At 38.2% G+C, this 19,416-nt stretch overlaps 1 pseudogene; it reads left to right on the forward strand.

Annotated features, from left to right (window-relative positions):
* Positions 1-18,916: 18,916 nt before the first annotated feature.
* Positions 18,917-19,003, forward strand: LOC131937305 (uncharacterized; annotated as a pseudogene).
* Positions 19,004-19,416: the final 413 nt, after the last annotated feature.

The raw sequence follows: 19,416 nt of genomic DNA on the forward strand, positions 1-19,416 counted from the left end.
AGAGACGGGTTTGGTAACGGCTATTAGGGGCAGATAATTTAGTTTGAAACGATTTTAAACTTAGAGGAGGTAACTAAGAGGGGGCTGCTTTCACGTGGGGGGGGGGGGGGGGGGCTAGTGTTTTTAAGCAAATATTTTCAATGGCAGCATTGGTACTGTCGAATTCACAAATTATAAATTACTGAAAAGTAGAAAAAAAACAACTACATAGCGGCGTATGATACGCAGCGGGTCGGCTCGTATATATATAATTCTCTTCTGGGAGCCGTTAGAAAACAAGCTGCAAGCGCGCCTTTGCAGTCCCCTCTCTTCCTCACTATCACTACCACACCACCCCACCCCCACATGATCTGGTGAGCTGTGGTTCACTCTAAATGTTTACAAATCGTAGAGTCGGGTTTGTTGACGGTTATTAGGGGCAGATAATTTAGTTTGAAACGATTTTAAACTTACAGGAGGTAACTAAGAGGAGGCTGCTTTCAGGGGGGGGGGGGCGGGGGGGGGGTAGGATAGGGGTTGGGGTAAAGGGGGGGGGGGTTAGTGTTTTAAAGCAAATATTTTCAGTGGCAGCATTGGTACTGTCGAATTCACAATTTATGAATTACTGAAAAGTAGAAAATAAAACAACTAAATAGCGGCGTATGATACGCCGCGGGTCGGCTCGTTATAATTTAAAAAAACAGCTTTAAACAAGATTAAAAAAATAAAAATAGGTGGAGTAGAACGTATACAGACAGCTGGCAGATGCGTAGGCACAAGGCCCAGCTCGACAACTATGGCCAGCAGTGGTTCCGTTTTTTCCAATACCGAAGTGCAATTTTTTTCTAATATTTACAATAGTAATTGTTATTTTATTCAGAGGGCATTTTTTATGTGTCAGTGTGCATTAATTAGACTTTAGTGACATAGTTTTTAGTTATTATTAGCATCTAAATTGGGTAGGGATAGTCCTATAGTTATATAATATTTACGATTTTATTATCCTAGCAGAGTAAAACTTTATGTTTTGTGCGAAAAACTTTATGTTTTGTGCAGAGGCGTAGCGACCCTTCCCGGCGCCCGGGGACAAACTTTTCGATTTGCACCCCCCTCTTCAAGATTTTGATTTGCACCCCCCCCCCCCCTTCAAACTTTCGATTTCCACCCCCCACCCCCCTCGAGATTTCGATCTGCACCCCATTCAGCCTTTAAATTTATTTTTCCAACCCATTTTGGCGCCCCCTAAGGTCGGCGCCCGGGGACATATGTCCCCCCCCCCCCCTCGCTACGCTACTGGTTTTGTGCGAAAACATGAGTAGACTGCCAAAAGTTTAAAATATCAATGTGTGGTTGGGGCTGGGGAATCAGTCTGAAAACAAATACTTAGTTAAAGAAAAGAATTTTAAAATTGTACGTACCCTGTTAGTTTCGATGTCCAGTTCAACGTTCAGCCTACTTTACTTGTAGTACTGTTCTCATTTGGTTATAAGGGCAGGGTTAGTTTGAAGACTTCTCAATAGCTTGAGTAGATAAGTACTTTAACGTACCTTAAAGACCTCACTAACTTGAGCTAAGTAGCTTGAAGATTTTCAACTAATTGAGCGGCATAGTACTTTAACGTAGCGGCATAGTACTTTAACGTAGCAGCATAGTACTTTAAATTAGCGGCATAGTACTTTAACGTATCTGTTAGCATGAAGCGTTTGCACTACAAAGCCTTGGAGCGGTACGAGATTGTCTTAATGGACGGTTTACAAGACATTCGAATACTGCTCATGTGCTTTAGTAGTGTATATCTCTTTTATTTATAGATGAAACAGAATTTATCACGCATTCAAAAGAGGAAGTAGCTTTCATCTTACACTCAGTAATAGCAAACATAGCAACCGTGACTATGAAACTGGAAAACTTTTGATGTCTACAACTTGAGATGTTGCGCACACCAAAACTCGACAGTAGAGCAGCTGATAAGAAATTAATACATCCAATAAGCTGCGCTACTGTTAAGCTTCGGTAGCATACAGGCGGACGGACAGTTTCTGTAGCATACTTCTTGCAATCTGCTGTAGCGTACGTTGCTTAAAATTCTCCAGCATACACCTCGTTAATGTATGTAGCATATATCTGGAATAAAATATTTATGTAGCATACATTTTAAAAATGCATGTATCGTGCGTCTGTAAACGATTGTAGCATACATCATGGGGATACGCGTAGCAAACACAGTTAAATTCTATATTTATATTTCTGTAGCATAAGTCTGGTAAATTTCAATTGCATGTTACAGGAGCCTGATGGTAGCTACCTGGTATTCACTAGAGGAAGTAGTAAACTTCTAGTGTTTACTAGATGAAGCAGCATTAACCTAGCATTCACTAGAGGAAGTAGCATACGTCTCGTGTTTACTAGATGAAGAAGCATTAACCTAGCATTCACTAGAGGAAGTAGCATACGTCTCGTGTTTACTAGATGAAGAAGCATTAACCTAGCATTCACTAGAGGAAGTAGCATACGTCTCGTGTTTACTAGATGAAGAAGCAGGAATCAAGCATTCAGTAGATGCAGTAGTATTCATATCGTATTCACTTGAATGAAGTAGCATTCATTTCACTTGCTTCCACAACAGTCTATTACGTAGGTATCTCTTTACATAGCAAACGTGACTATGAAACATGAAAACTTTTGATGTCTACAACGTTGAGATGTTGCGCACACCAAAACTCCACAGTAGAGCAGCTCATTAGAAATTAATACATCCAATAAGCTGCGCTTCTGTTAAGCTTCGGTAGCATACAGGCGGACGGATAGTTTCTGTAGCATACGTCTGGCAATATGAAGTAGAGTATGTTGGGTAAAATTCTCCAGCATATTTCTCTATAATTTCTGTAGCATATATCTTGACAATGTATGTGACATACAACATAGAACTGCTGTAGCATACGCTAAGTAAACTTTGGAAGAATACATTTGGAAAATGCATGTATCGTCCATCTGTAAACGTTTGTAGCATACATTTTGAAGATTAGCGTAGCATATATCCAGTTTAATTCTATACCATATTTCTTTATATTTCTGTAGCTTAGATTTGATACATATCTATGGCATGTTATTGAACAACTTTTGTAACAATATGTTTGTACACTAAAGCAGACACTAGTAAACGTGTGCACTATTGTTGTTTTGATGTACATTGTGGCTGGAGCCTGGCAAGGAACTGCAACACACTGCAGTTCGCAGGCTAGGCTCAACCGCAGCATACATATGACCTACAGCATACATCTTTGCTACGTCAGCAGCATACAGATGATTGGCAGCATACATCTCTGCTACGCCAGAAGCATACAGATGATTACCATCATACATATGTGCTACGTATACCTAACCCGACCCACATTCCATACTTATTAGGTTTTAGGTCAACTAACTACTTACATGGTTTATGCCTTACCGTATGTATTTTGTACGGAGGTTGATATTCAGGGGTTTATAGGCTAGGTGGGGGGGGGGGGTATTAGAACTCCTGTGTAACGAAGGGGTGAGGGTAAAATGACCTAGGTATTTGAGAGAGGGTAAACCTCTTCTATAAAACCGTCACCAATTATTTTGTCACGTCCAAATAAGCGCATGGGGCTGAATTGGACACCTCGGGGAAAATGAATGCAGGAAAGGCCGAAGGACGTAGATGCGCACGGCGGCGATGCAGGTGACAGAGGCAAGGTTCAGTGGCGTAGTGAGGGGGGTGCGTATCGCACCGGTTGACAACATTTAGGGGGTGACACCAAGGCAAAGAATAGCAAAATATATAGAGAAAAATGATAATTCCACTTAATTAAGTGATTAATTCGAGTGTTAAATAATCTTTTAAGAGGTGCAAATCCAAAGTTTGATGGGGGGGGGAGGGGGTGCAAATCGAAAGTTTAAGGGCGTGGGTCTCTTCTCAAATATTAGTAAAGGTATCCGATAAGTACTAAAGTACTAAAGTGACCCACGCTTTTCTTTATTGTAATTTAAATAGCAGTGTATAATTTATTTTCTACTTTTTAGTGCATCATTACATAAAAGCTTGTTATTAAAACGTTTTTTATGAAATTTTTAAAAATTTGTTTCCTGCTCTTTGGAAGCATTTTCTTAAATCATTGACTATTTAATATATAAGATGAATATATACAATGAATATTACTTAGATTAAATAATTATTGTATTATTTAGTACTTCTGAAGTGTGCATTAGGAGGAAAATAACACACTATATAAATATGAATGGCAAAAATAATATAACAGAAGAAACAGTGTAATTTAATGTGAGATTAATTTATATGACTAAAACTACAAGGAACAATGTTTAATTACCATATGTGTACTATACTCACCCATATGCGTGTTTATCAATCCCGCGCCATTTTCTCACACTGCATACATATACCTAGTTGAACAAAACTGGTGTTTGGGTTGCCGAATATAAAATAAAGAAATATCTCATTCTGGCTGATTCTTGAATTTTACTGTGTGAAAAAAATATTTAAATTAAATCACTGATAATTATTGATTAAGTAGCTAATATTTTCATAGCAACTACACATCAGAAGTATACAACTCAATAAATGAGCCTTAAAGGTCTACACAATACTATGATTTAACAGTGAGTAGTATGAAATGAGTAGACGTAATTAAAAATACTTAAAGTATAATAATTAGGAACTAAATTTCACTGCATATTCAAAACAAAACAATTGAAAAACTGATTTTTTTTTTCTAAAAACAAATAAACCTGGAGGTTTTTTTTTTCAAAATCACGCGTGTATACCAGTGATGCAATCTCATATTGTTATTGTATTGTCCGAATAACAAACTATACTCTAGAACAGGGGTCTCCAAACTACGGCCCGCGGGCCGCATGCGGCCCGCGAAGTCCTCTCATCCGGCCCGCGGATATCTTTTTGTCCAGGGAAAAAAAAAGTTTGTTGGAGGTGGCTGAGAAACTCAACCCAGAAAATTCAAAACAACTTGAAAATGTAGCTTTGGGTGCAGACATTGGTGAAAACATTGTGACTCAAATAGCGAAAAATACAAGCAAGTTTTGCTTTTTTTAAAATTGCAATGGATGAGTCGCTAGACAGCTATTCTACCTCTTAACTGCTTATGTTCATTATAAGTGCGGATGAAGACATGAACCTTAATACAAGAGCTGTCTTCCCTACATAACATGTATATCTCTGTTGCCGGAGACGATATATTCAATGAGTTAAAAAAAAAAACATTTGATGATTATAACTTGGACTGGACTAACCTCAGTTAACTGACTGTTGATGGAGGAAAGTACATGCGTGGCAAAAAGAAAGGCTTGGTTGAACAAGCGAATGAGAAAAAATATTCTACAACCAATGTTCCTGCACTGTATTATGCTCCGGTATTTTCTCCGGGAGGGGGACACTTGAAATGTGTATATATATATCTACGTAAATTATATTTCGTCGTGGGGGGGGGGGGGGGGGTTGACGTTCTTCGGGGGGGGGGGGGGGGGTGCTCTGCCACCCCGAAGAAAAGCCTGGAAGAAACTCTGGCCCCCGAACTGATATTTGATACTTAATGCGGCCCTCGGGTTAAAAAGTTTGGAGACCCCTGCTCTAGAACAGAGACTTTAAGGGGACAGCATCACTAAAACTAAGGGAGAGAATTAAATTCATTTAACAAAAAAAATATATGCAAAATTTACAGTAACTATTTTAAGCAATGCTAAAACTTCTATAGCTTTAATATATTATTTAATTTTGCAATTATAGATCTAGCAAAAGTGTTTCTGAATATCATTTAATTAATATTTAGAATAATTTTTAAGATTTTTGTAAACGATTTTTTAAACCCATACGCAGCAAATTAAACATTCATATAAGATTAGCTGCATACTATAGAAAGTACTTTAGTAGTCTCTTACATAGTCTAAAATTTAAAAAAAAATACCGTAGAATACCCTCTCCGCCTCTCGTCCCAAAACCTCATGATCCCCTCATCACAGGGGTCGGCAACCTGCGGCTCGCAAGCCGCACAGGGCACCCTTTATGTCACAATGCGGCTCACCAGTTCCATAATAAATTTATTATTTTATTTTCATAATTAATAAAGTTATTATACTTACAAAAAACAACTTTAAACAAGATTAAAAAATAAAAATAGGTGAGGTAGAACGCATATAGACAGCTGGCAGCTGCTTGGCACAAGTCCCAGCTCCACAACTGTGGCCAGCAGTGGTTCCGTGCTTTCCAATACAGAAGTGCAATTTTTTTTTCGAATATTTTCAATAGTAATTGTTATTTTATTCAGAAGACATTTTTATTATGTGCCAGTGTGCATTGATTTGACTTTATTGACATAGTTTTTTAGTTATTATTAGCATCTAAATTGGGTAGGGATAGTCTTATAGTTATATAATATTTATGACTTTATTATCCTAGCAGAGCAAAACTTTATGTTTTGTGCAAAAACATGAGTAGACCGCCACAAGTTTAAAATATCAAGGACGGTGTGTGGTTGGGGATGGGGAAGTAGTCTGAAAACAAATACCTAGTAAAAGAAAAGAATTTTAAAATTGTACTTACCCTGTTAGTTTCAATGTCCAGTTCAACGTTCAGCCTACTTTACTTGTAGTACTGTTCTCATTTGGTTATAAGGGCAGGGTTAGTTTGAAGACTTCTCAGTAATTTGTGTAGATAAGTACTTTAACTTAGCTTGAAGACCTCACTAACTTGAGCTAAGTAGCTTGAAGATTTTCATCTAATTGAGCGGCATAGTATTTTAACTTAGCGGCATAGTACTTTAACGTAGCGGCATAGTACTTTAACGTAGCGGCATCGAGATGTTGCGCACACCAAAACTCGACAGTAGAGCAGCTCATAAGAAATTAATGCATCCTATAAGCTGCGCTACTGTTAAGCTTCGGTAGCATACAGGCGGACGGACAGTTTCTGTAGCGTAAGTCTGGCAATCTGCTATAGCGTATGTTGATTAAAATTCTCCAGCATACACCTCGTAAATATATGTGGCATATATCTGGAAAAAAGTGCTTGTACACATATGCAGCAAACAATATTAAACTTGTGTACTGTTGTCGGTTTGATGTAAAAGGCGTCTGGGACCTGATGGTGGCTACCTGGTATTCACCAGAGGAAGTAGTAAACTTTAACTTTTTACTAGATGAAGAAACATTAATAAAGCATTAAGTAGATGAAATAGTACTCATGTCCTATTCACTTAAATGAAGTAGCATTCATTTCACCTGCTGTCACCTGACTAGCTAAGCAAAAAATGCGATGCCGTTATATTAAACAAACACGAGCTCTAGAACATAAACAACAGTCGAATACGTAGTATCTCTTTACATAGCAAACGTAATTATGAAACAAGAAAACTTTTAAAGTCTACAACGTTGAGATGTTGCGCACACCAAAACTCCACAGTAGAGCAGCTCATAAGAAATTAATACATCCAATAAGCTGCGCTACTGTTAAGCTTCGGTAGCATAGAGGCGGACTGACAGTTTCTGTAGCATACGTTTTGCAATCGGCAGTAGCGTACGTTGAGTTAAATATCTCCAGCATACTTCTCTATCATTTCTGTAGCATATATCTTGACAATGTATGTGACATACGACATAGAACTGCTGCAGTATACGCTAATTAAACTTACGTAGAATACATTTGGAAAATGCATGTATAGTACATCTGTAAACGTTTGTAGCATACATATTGGAGATTGGCGAAGCATATATCCTGTTAATTTCTATACCATATTTCTTTATACTTCTGTAGCTTAGATTTGATACATATCTATGGCATGTTATTGAACAACTTTTGTAGCAATGTGCTTGTACACGTATGCAGAAGACACTAGTAAACGTGTGCACTGTTGATGGTTTGATGTACATTGTGGCTGGAGCCTGACAAGGAACTGCAATACACTGTAGTTCGCAGGCTAGGCTCAACCGCAGCATACATATGACATACAGCACACATCTTTGCTACGTCAGCAGCATACAGATGATTGGCAGCATACATCTCTGCTACGCCAGAAGCATACAGATGATTGCCATCATACATATCTGCTACGTATACCTAACCCGACCCACATTCCATACTTATTAGGTTTTAGGTCAACTAACTACTTACATGGTCTATGCCTTACCGTATGTATTTTGTACGGAGGTTGATATTCAGGGGTTTATAGGCTAGGTGGGGGGGGGGGGGGGGGTATTAGAACTCCTGTGTAACGAAGGGGTGAGGGTAAAATGAACTGGGTATTTGAGAGAGGGTAACGCCCTATCCCAAAACCTCTTCTATCAAACCGTCACCAATTATTTTGTCTCGTCCAAATAAGCGCATGGGGCTAAATTGGACTCCTCGGCGAAAATGATTGCAGGAAAGGCCGAAGGACGTAGAGGCGCACGGCGGCGATGCAGGTGACAGAGGCAAGGTTCAGTGGCGTAGCGAGGGGGGTGCGTATCGCACCGGGTGAAACCATTTAGGGGGGTGACACCAAGGCAAAAAATAGCAAAATAAATGGAGAAAAATGATAATTCCACTTAATTAAGTGATTAATTCGAGTGTTAAGTAGTCTTTTAAGAGTTGGAAATCAAAAGTTTAATGGGGGGGGGGGGGAGGGAGGTGCAAATCGAAAGTTTGAGAATGGTGCAAAATTTGAGGGGGGGGGGTGGTGCAAATCGGAAATTGAAAGTTTGTTCCCCCCCCCCCCCCCGGTAAGGGTTGCTACGCCTCTGCGGGGGTGACACCCGACCTAGCTACGCCACTGGCAAGATTGTCATGGGGGACTGCCAGGAATATTACCGGTGACCAACAAAAGTGGAGGGAACACTCTAAGGCGGCCCATGTGTCTTGTGCACAAAAAGGAAAAAAAAAATGACTTTGAAATAAACGCGTTCGCATTTTTCAAGGTGATAATTTTACTGCTCACTTTTTTTATGCTTATATGTTGCATATAGTTAAATACCTCTAACATAATACTGCGATATACTTATCACTCTTATGTACGAGGTATACATCAATTTTATACCTTAATAAGTATAATGGTTTTTGTTTTTTATACATTCTAGCTAGCATAGCGATATATCGTTGCAGATCTACTCGTTTTATAATATATCCGCGTAACTAACATAACTTTTGAATTTGTTTCCTGGCTTTTAGAAGCATTTCCCAAATCATTAACTATTTAATATATACGATGAATATATACGATGAATATTAATTAGATTAAATAATAATTGTATTATTTAGTAGTTCTGAAGTGTGCATTAGGAGGAAAATAACTCACTATATAAAGAGGAATGGCAACAATAACATAACAGAATAAACAGTGTAATTTACCACCAATATGCTTGTTTATCAATGCCTCGCCATTTTCTCATACTACATACGTATAACAAGTTGAACAAAACTGGTGTTTGGGTTGCCGAAGATGAAATAAAGAAATATCACATTCTGGTTGATTGTTGAATTTTTTGCACTGTGTGGACTTTTAAAAAAAATTAAAACACTGATTATTTTTTATTAAGAAGGTAGTATTTTCATAGCAACTACACATCAGAAGTATACAACTCAATGAATGACCCTTAAAGGTGTTAACAATTTTATGATTTAACAGTGAGTAGTATGAAATGAGTAGACTTAATTAAAAATACTTAAAGTACAATAATTAGAAATTAAATTTCACTGCATATTCAAAACAAGACAATTGAAAAATTGATTTTTTTTCTAAAAACAAATAAAACCTGGATTTTTAAAAAAAAAAAATCACGCGTGCATCCCAGTGATGCAATATCATATTGTTATTGTATAGTCCTAATAGCAAACTATACTCTAGAAAGTCTAGAACAGAAGCTTTAAGGGGACAGTATCACTAAAACTAAGGGAAAGAATTTAAATAATTTAACAAAACAAATATTCGCAAAATGTACAGGTACATTTTAGAGCAATCCTAAACATATAATAATCATAATATAGTATGTAGTTTTGCAATTATTAATGTAGCAACTATGTTTCTAAATATTATTTAATTAATATTTCAGAGCATTTCTAACACTTTTATAAACAATTTTTAAAACCGTACGCAATAAATTAAGCATTTATATAAGTAAAGCTGCATCCAAATATTTGTGGTTCCGTCCTCCTGTAATTCACGCAAAAATAATTTTAAAATAAACAAACAAAACGTAGATCTATCACCCTCCCCGCCTCTTGTCCCAAGACACCAGTATCCCCACATCACAGGGGTCAGCAACCTCCGACTCGCAAGCCGCATACGGCTCTTTGATGTCACAATGCGCCTCACAACTTCCATAATATTTATATTTTTTTTTCATAACTAATGAAAATATTATAATTTAAAAAACAACTTTAAACAAGATAAAAAAATTAAAAATAGGTGGAGTAGAACGCATATAGACAGCTGGCAGCTGCTTGGCACAAGGCCAAGCTCCACAACTATGGCCAGCAGTGGTACCGTGCTTTCCAATACCGAAGTGCAATTTTTTTCGAATATTTACAATAGTAATTGTTATTTTATTCAGAAGGCATTTTTTATGTGTCAGTGTGCATTAATTTGACTTTAGTGACAACAGTCTATACCGTAGCTATCTCTTTACATAACAAACGTGACTATGAAACATGAAACTTTTTAAAGTCTACAACGTTGAGATGTTGCGCACACCAAAACTCCACAGTAGAGCAGCTCATTAGAAATTAATACATCCTATAAGCTGCGCTACTGTTAAGCTTCGGTAGCATACAGGCGGACGGTCAGTTTCTGTAGCATAAGTCTGGCAATCTACTATAGCGTACGTTGGGTAAAAATCTCCAGCATACTTCTCTATCATTTCTGTAGCATATATCTTGACAATGTATGTGACATACGACATAGAACTGCTGTAGCATACGCTAAGTAAACTTTGGTAGAATACATTTGGAAAATGAACGTATAGTACATCTGTAAACGTTTGTAGCATACATCTTGGAGATTAGCGTAGCATATATCCAGATGAATTCTATACCATATTTCTTTATATTTATGTAGCTTAGATTTTAAAAACAAATATCTATGACATGTTATTGAACAACTTTTGTAGCAATGTGCTTGTACACGTATGCAGAAGACACTAGTAAACGTGTGCACTGTTGTTGGTTTGATGTACATTGTGGCTGGAGCCTGGCAAGGAACTGCAACACACTGCAGTTCGCAGGCTAGGCTCAACCGCCGCATACATATGACCTACAGCATACATCTTTGCTACGTCAGCAGCATACAGATTATTGGCAGCATACATATTTGTTACATCAACAGATGATTGACAGCACAATTTGTGCTGTCAGCAGCATACATATGATTGACATCATACATATTTGCTAAGTATACCTATCCCTAGTCCTAACCCGATCCACATTCCAATACTTATTAGGTTTTAGGTCTACTAGCTATTTACGTGGTTTATGCCTTAACAATTTTGTACGGGGGTTATAGGTTAGGTTGGGGGGGGGGGTATTAGTACTGGTGTGTAATGAAGGGATGAGGGTGAAATGACCTTGGTATTTGACAGAGGGTAACGCCCTATCCCAAAACCTCTTCTATCAAACCGTCACCAATTATTTTGTCACGTCCAAATAAGCGCATGGGGCTAAACTGGACACCTCGGGGAAAATGAATGCAGGGAAGGCAGAGGGACGTAGAGGCTCACGGCGGCGACACAGGTGACATGGGCAAGGTTCAGTGGCGTAGCGAGGGGGGTGCGTAATCCACCAGGTGACACCATTTAGGGGGGTGACACCAAGGCAAAAAATAGCAAAATATATGGAGAAAAATGATAATTCCACTTAATTAAGTAATTAATTCGAGTGTTAAATAGTCTTTTAAGAGGTGGAAATCAAAAGTTTATTGGGGGGGGGGGGGGGGAGGGGTGCAAATCGAAAGTTTGAGAAAGGTGCAAATCGAAAATTTGAGGGGGGGGGGGTGGTGCAAATCGGAAATTGAAAGTTTGTTCCCCCCCCCCCGGTAAGGGTTGCTACGCCTCTGCGGGGGTGACACCCGACCTCGCTACGCCACTGGCAAGATTGTCATGGGGGACTGCCAGGAAAATTACCGGTGACCGACAAAAGTGGAGGGAACACTCTAAGGCGGCGCATTGTGTCTTGGGCACAAAAAGGAAAAAAAAATGACTTTGAAATAAACGCATTTTTCAAGTTGTTAATGTTACTGCTCAGTTTTTTTTTATGCTTATATGGTGCATATAGTTAAATACCTCTAACATAATACTGCGATATACTTATCAGTATTATGTACGAAGTACACAATAATTTATCACTTTAACAGGTTTAATGGTTTTTTTGTTTTTATACATTCTAGCTAGAATAGCGATATTCCGAAGAGCCTGGTACGTCGGACTCCCAAGTCCCCTACATAATAGCGTGGGGGAGGAGGACTGTCGGGAACCAAAAAGGGTTTGCTCTCGACCCTAACCCAGGGGTCGGCAACCTTTTGAAGCGGAAGAGCCAAAAGTTAAAATTTTCAAAATTTCTCTGGTTTTAAAGAGCCACTAACATTTTTTTTATTTCAAATATTTTATTTTTTTATTAAGATTATTAGTATTTGTGCAAGGAGCTGGAGAGCCGCATCTTGATTTCAAAAGAGCCGCATGCGGCTCGCGAGCCGCAGGTTGCCGACCCCTGCCCTAACCAGATATTTTGAATTTAAGCTGCGGCCTTCACGTTGCTTCGGAAGAGTGCCACTAGTCGGACCAAGCTCATGACCCTCCTAATGTGTGGGGAATTGCTAGTGGTAGCCAACAGCAGCTAGAGGTTTTTGATCTGGCCGAACGCCCCCCACGATCAAGCTGGATACCAGGCGGTAGGACGACGTCCCGCTTCTGGTGGCTGGGGAAGGAAAGCCCGGTGAGAGCCAACGTAATTAGCGACCGATGTGTAGGAAACTCTCGTGGTCGGGGTTTGCTACAACGAGGCCTGCCTGGCTGATGGAAGTCAACCTTCTTAGCCGGTTTCCATATAAGGAAGGAAGCATAGCGATATATAGTTGCAGATCTACTCGTTTTATAATATATCCACCGTACACGTAAATAAAATAACTTTTAAATTTGTTTCCTGCTCTTAAGAAGCATTTCCAAAATCATTGACTATTTAATATATACGATGAATATATACGATGAATATTAATTAAATTAAATAATAATTGTATTATTTAGTAGTTCTGAAGTGTGCATTATGAGGAAAATAACACACTATATAAAGAGGAATGGCAACAATAATATAACAGAAGAGATAATATAATTTAATGTGAGATTAATTTATATGACTAAAACTACAAGGTACAATACTTAATTTCCATATGTGTACTATACTCACCCTTATGCGTATTTATCAATCCCGCGCCATTTTCTCATACTGCATACATATACCTAGTTGAACAAAACTGGTGTTTGGGTCGCGAAGATGAAATAAAAGAATATCACATTCGGGTTGATTGTAGAATTTTTTGCACTGTGTGGACTTTAAAAAAAAATTAAAACTCTGATTATTTTTGATTAAGTAGGTAGTATTTTTATAGCAACTACACATCAGAAGTATACAACTCAATAAATGACCATTAAAGGTGTACACAATTTTATGATTTAACAGCGAGTAGTATGAAATGAGTAGACTTAATTAAAAATACTTAAAGTACCATAATTAGAAATCAAATTTCACTGCATATTCAAAACCAGACTATTGAAAATTGATTTTTTTTTCTAAAAACAAATAAACCTGGAGTTTTTTTTTTTTAAATCACGCGTGCATCCGAGTGATGCAATCTCATATTGTTATTGTATAGTCCTAATAACAAACTATACTCTAGAAAGTCTATAACAGAGGCTTTAAGGGACAGTATCACTAAAAAAGGGAAATAATTCAAATAATTTAACAAAACAAATATTCGCAAAATTTATAGGTACATTTTAGAGCAATCCTAAACATTTAATAACCATAATATAGTATGTAGTTTTGCAATTATTAATATAGCAACAATGTTTCTAAATATTATTTAATTAATATTTCAGAACAGTTCTAACACTTTTGTAAACAATTTTTTTATACCGTACGCAATAAATAAAGCATTTATATAAGAAAAGCTGCAAAAATCATTTTAAATAAGCTAACAAGACGTAGATTTATCACCCTCCCCGCCTCTTGTCCCAAGACACCAGTATCCCCACATCACAGGGGTCAACAACCTCCGGCTCGCAAGCCGCATACGGCTCCTTTGATGTCACAATGCGCCTCACAACTTCCATAATATTTATATTTTTTTAAATTTTCATAACTAATGAAAATGTTATACTTTAAAAAACAACTTTAAACAAGATAAAAAAAAATTTAAAAATAGGTGGAGTGAACGTATACAGACAGCTGGTTAGCACAAGGCCAAGCTCCACAACTGCGGCCAGCATTGGTACCGTTCTTTCCAATACAGAAGTGCAATTTTTTTTCGAATATTTACAATAGTAATTGTTATTTTATTCAGAAGGCATTTTTTATGTGTCAGTGTGCATTAATTAGACTTTAGTGACATAGTTTTTAGTTATTATTAGCATCTAAATTGGGTAGGTATAGTCCTATAGTTATATAATATTTACGATTTTATTATCATAGCAGAGCAAAACTTTATGTTTTGTGCGAAAACATGAGTAGACAGCCACAAGTTTAAAATATCAAGGGCGGTGTGTGGTTGGGGCTGGGGAATCAGTCTGAAAACAAATACTTAGTGAAAGAAAAGAATTTTAAAATTGTACGTACCCTGTTAGTTTCGATGTCCAGTTCAACCAGTGTTTCTTCCAGACTTTTTTTCTCCGGGGGGGGGGGGGGGGGGCATTTGAAATTTTCGGGGTGGTGGTAGACTTTTTTCGGGGGGGGGGAGGAGGGGCGGACACAGTTAAAAGTATATAATTTCTATATAAATTATATAAATTTCATTTCGTTCGGGGGGGGGGGGGCGGTAGAAGAGATGCCTGGAAGAAACTATGAGTTTAACGTTTAGCCTACTGTACTTGTAGTACTGTTCTCATTTGGTTATAAGGGCAGGGTTAGTTTGAAGACTTCTCAGTAATTTGTGTAGATAAGTACTTTAACGTAGCTTGGAGACCTCACTAACTTGAGCTAAGTAGCTTGAAGATTTTCAATTAATTGAGCGGCATAGTACTTTAATGTAGCGGCAGGGGCGTAGCGAGGGGGGGGGGCGGGGGGTGCGGACCGCACCGGGTGACACCATTTAGGGGGGTGACACCAAGGCAAAAAACAGCAAAATATATAGAGAAAAACTCGAGGGGGGGGGGTGCAAATCGAAAGTTTGAGGGGGGGGGGGTGCAAATCGAAAACTTGAGGGGGGTGCAAATCGAAAACTTGAGGGGGGGTGCAAATCGAAAACTTGAGGGGGGGGGTGCAAATCGAAAATTTGAAAGTTTGTCCCTGGGAAGGGTCTCTATGCCTCTGGGGGGGGGGGGGTGACACCATTAAGTGCCGCACCGGGTGACACCCGACCTCGCTACGCCACTGTTTCAGATTAATTTTTCGCAAGAGTAAAAATAATATTTTTGATTAATTTTATGCAAAGATAAGTATAACATTCTAGATTATATTTTTGCAAAAGTAAGAAAAATAGTCTGGAGTAATTTTTGATTATGTATTTTAATGGATAAAATTGGCCAAATCAACTGCAAAATCGACACCTATTGTCAGAGGCGTAGCGAGGGGGGGGGGTGCGGACCGCACCGGGTGACACCATTTAGGGGGTTGACACCAAGGCAAAAAATAGCAAAATATATAGAGAAAAACTTGAGGGGGGGGGGGTGCAAATCGAAAGTTTGAGGGGGTGCAAATCGAAAATATGAAAGCTTGTCCCCGGGAAGGGTCGCAACACCTCTGGGGGGTGACACCATAAAGTGCCGCACCGGGTGACACCCGACATCGCTACGCCACTGTGTAGCGGCATATTACTTTAACGTAGCAGCATAGTATTTTAACTTGGCGGCATAGTACTTTAAAGTAGCGGCATAGTACTTTAACGTAGCGGCATAGTACTTTAACTTGGCGGCATAGTACTTTAACGTAGCGGCATAGTACTTTAACGTAGCGGCATAGTACTTTAACGTAGCGGCATAGTACCTTAACGTATCTGCTAGCATGAAGCGTTTGCACTACAAAGCATAGGAGTGGTACGAGAATGTCTTAATGGACGGTTTACAAGACATTCGAATACTGCTCATCTGCTTTAGTAGAATAATGATGATGGGCTGTACTGGTGTTGACAGCATAGTGATGGTGGACTATCTGGTATTCACTAGATGAAGTGGCATACCTCTGGTATTCACTAGATGAAGTGGCATACCTCTGGTATTCACTACATGAAGTGGCATACCTCTGGTATTCACTACATGAAGTGGAATATTGCTGGAATTCACTATATGAAGTAGAATACCTCTGGTATTCACTAGATAAAGTGGCATACCTCTGGTAGTCACTAGATAAAGTGGCATACCTTGGTATTCACTACATGAAGTAGCATACCTCTGGTAGTCACTAGATAAAGTGGCATACCTCTGGTATTCACTAGATAAAGTGGCATACCTTGGTATTCACTAGATTAAGTAGCATACCTCTGGTATTCACTAGATAAAGTGGCATACCTCTGGTATTCACTAGATAAAGTGGCATACCTCTGGTAGTCACTAGATAAAGTGGCATACCTCTGGTAGTCACTAGATAAAGTGGCATACCTCTGGTATTCACTAAATGAAGTAGTGTATATCTCTTTTATTTATAGATAAAGTAGAATTAATCTCGAATTCAAAAGAGGAAGTTGCTTTCATCTCACACTCAGTAATAGCAAACATAACAACCGTGACTATGATACTTGAAAACTGTTGATGTCAACAACGTTGAGATGTTGCGCACACCAAAACTCGACAGTAGAGCAGCTCATAAGAGATTAATACATCCTATAAGCTGCGCTTCTGTTAAGCTTCGGTAGCATACAGGCGAATGGGCAGTTTCTGTAGCATACGGCCGGCAAACTCCTGTAGCGTACGTTGTGTAAATTCTCCAGCATACTTCTCTATCATTTCTGTATCATATATCTTGACAATGTATGTGACATACGACATAGAACTGCTGCAGCATACGCTAAGTAAACTTTGGTAGAATACATTTGGAAAATGCATGTAGCATACATCTGTAAACATTTGTAGCATACATCTTGGAGATTGGCGTAGCATATATACAGTTGAATTCTATACCATATTTGTTTATATTTCTGTAGCTTAGATTTGTTAAATATCTATGTCAAGTTATTGCAGAGGCGTAGAGAGGGGGTACATGTGTCCCCGTGCGTCAACCTTTGGGGGCGCCAAAATGGGTTGGACAAACAAATTAAACTCTCATTTTTGCTGCATTTTTGCATTATAAATATAAAAAAAATATATGGGGGGGGGTGCAAATCGAAAATTGAAAGGTTGACCCCGAGCGCCGGGAAGAGTCGCTACGCCTCTGTAATATTGAACAACTTTTGTAGCAATATGCTTGTATATAAATGCAGCAGACACTATTAAACGTGTATAGTTGTTGGTTTGATGTACATTGTGGCTGGAGCCTGGCAAGGAACTGCAACACACTGCAGTTCGCAGGCTAGGCTCAACCGCAGCATACATATGACCTACAGCATACATCTTTGCTACGTAAGCAGCATACAGATGATTGACAGCATACATATATGCTACGTTTGCAGCATACAGATGATTGGCATCACACATATTTACTAAGTATCCCTATAATAATTATATTATTTAGTAGTTCTGAAGTGTGCATTCGGAGGAAAATAACACATTATAAGAGGAATGGCAACAATAATATAACAGAAGTAACAGTGTAATTTAATGTGAGACTAATTTATAAGACTAAAAATACAGGGTGCAATGTTTAACTTCCATACGTGTACTATACTCACCAACAGACTTGTTTATAAATCCTGCGCCATTTTCTTATACTGCATACATATACCTAGTTGAACAAAACTGGTGTTTGGGTTGCCGAAGATGAAATAAAGAAATATCACATTCGGGTTGATTCTTGAATTTTTTGCACTGTTTGAAAAAAAAAATTTAAATTAAATCATTGATTATTTTTGATTAAGTAGGTAGTTTTTTCATAGCAACTACACATCAGAAGTATACAACTCAATAAATGACCCTTAAAGGTCTACACAATTTAATGATTTAACAGTGAGTAGTATGAAATGAGTAGACTTAATTAAAAATACTTAAAATACAATAATTAGAAATTAAATTTCACTGGATATTCAAAACAAGACAATTAAAAATTGAATTTTTTTTCTAAAAACAAATAAACCTGGAGTTGTTTTTTTTTTCAAAAATCAATCATGCAACCGAGAGATGCGATCTCATATTGTTATTGTATAGTCCTAATAACAAATTATACTCTAGAAAGTCTAGAACAGAGGCTTTAAGGGGACAGTAACACTTTTAAAAAAAAGGGAGAGAATTCAAATAATTTAACAAAACAAATATATGCAAAATTTACAGGTAAATTTTACAACAATGCTAAAAATTTTAAAACCCTTATATAGGATGTAATTTTGCATTTATTGATGTAGCAACAATGTTTCTAAATATTATTTAAATAATATTTCAGTACATTTCAAACATTTTGGAAACAATTTTTTAAAACCATACGCAGTAAATTAAGCATTCATATAAGAGAAGCTGCATCCAATTAGATGTACTCCCAACCTGATTCAATTCTCGCGAAAATAATTTTTAAAAATAAACCGGGAATGATCTTCCCTAAACACGTCCGCCAATTGCACTCTCGGGACTAACATTAATCGCTTCTCGGCTTTTTGGCTAAGATCAAAGTGTAGTATCTGTTATGGATCTACACGGATCTTAGCCATTTGGTTGGTCAGCCCTTTTTAGGGCTGGCTGCCGGGGTCGAGAGGCGGTCAAATCTACTACTCTAACTCACGCAAATCTCGCAAACGACCGCTGTGGGGTTGCTCCCACACATCCCTCGAACGCACACGCTCTCGAGATGAGTCACCCAGTACCTGTATTGGGTGGCTTCAAATGTACGAGTGGCTAACTTTTCAATCTTTTATTTTTCAGCCTGACGACACCCATCTAGGAGAAATCTTAGGTGGGAGGTCTGTCTATCGCCAACAACTCGAACTCATCTACTACGTCAAACGCAACTACCTTGCTCAACAAATCGAACTCATCTACTACGTCAAACGTATCTACCTCGCTCCCAACAAACTCACTAACACTCTGACGACACCCACCTAGGAGAAATCTTAGGTGGGAAGCTTCCGTCAAAACACTAGT

Source organism: Physella acuta, unplaced genomic scaffold (assembly GCF_028476545.2).
Source record: "Physella acuta isolate Inbredline_101_S28 unplaced genomic scaffold, ASM2847654v3 ptg000206l, whole genome shotgun sequence".
Classification (NCBI taxonomy): Eukaryota; Metazoa; Mollusca; class Gastropoda; family Physidae; genus Physella; species Physella acuta.